The following is a 1,383-nucleotide window of genomic DNA, read 5'->3' on the forward strand; positions in this document are numbered from 1 at the left end:
GCGGGGGCTCAAAGGAGTGGGCGGAGATACGAGAGAGTGAGTCTATGTAGGAGATGGCAGCTTGGGGCGGAGAACTCAACGAATGGGTGGGGCTTGGGGCGGGGACTTAGAGAGTGGGCGACGCTGTGGGCGGAGACTCGGAGTAGAGTGGCACTTTGGGCAGGGAGGCTGCCAGTATACAGGAGGAGGAGGAGGAGGAGGAGGAGACAGAGGGTGCAAGTAACTGCTGGAAACTTCTGCAGAACTTGGCTGGACACAGCTTCACCCTGACTCATCACCGACACAGCTCCACCCACAAATGCCAGTCTGCTGCCTTCCTCCACATTTCTCCCGGCCTCATTCATTCTCCATATGTGCATAGCGCTGACATATACCGCAGTGCTGTACAATGAGCCAATCACATCAGTCTCTGCACCAGAAGAGCTTACACTCTAATGCTTCCCAACATTATTATTATTATACTATATATAGCTCTGACATATTCTGCAATGCTGTACAGCGGGGGTCCAAACTGCGGCCCGGGGGCCGGATGCGCCCTTTGCTCGACTTTATCCAGCCTGTGGGGAACTTTTCTTCCCACTGACACCAACAATAGGGCATAATCCCTGCTACTGACACCAACAATGGGGCACTATTTTTCCAATTGACGCCAATGATGGGGCACTATTCCTCCCACTGACACCAATGATGGGTCACTATTCCTCCCACTGACACCAACGATGGGACACTATTCCTCCCACTGACACCAATGATGGGACACTATTCCTCCCACTGACACCAACGATGGGACACTATTCCTCCCACTGACACCAATGATGGGTTACTATTACTCCCTCTGACACCAGTGATGGGGCACTATTCCTCCCATTGACACCAACAATGGGTCACTATTCCTCCCACTGACACCAATGATGGGTCGCTATTCCTCCCTGATACCAACGATGGGTCACTATTCCTCCCACTGATACCAATGATGGGTTACTATTACTCCCTCTGACACCAGTGATGGGTCACTATTCCTCCCACCGACACCAATGATGGGTCGCTATTCCTCCCTGATACCAACGATGGGTCACTATTCCTCCCACTGATACCAATGATGGGACACTATTCCTCCCACTGACACCAACAATGGGTCACTATTCCTCCCACTGATACCAATGATGGGACACTATTCCTCCCACTAACACCAACAATGGGTCACTATTTCCCACTGACACCAACAATGGGTCACTATTCCTCCTACTGACACCAATGATGGGGCACTATTCCTCCCACTGATACCAACAACGAGTCATTATTCCTCCAAACTGATATCAACGAGGGGGCATTATTCCTCCCACTGACACCAATTATGGGGCACTATTGCTCCCATTGATGCTA

The sequence above is a fragment of the Aquarana catesbeiana genome, linkage group LG08, assembly GCF_042186555.1.
Source record: "Aquarana catesbeiana isolate 2022-GZ linkage group LG08, ASM4218655v1, whole genome shotgun sequence".
NCBI classification, from domain to species: Eukaryota; Metazoa; Chordata; class Amphibia; order Anura; family Ranidae; genus Aquarana; species Aquarana catesbeiana.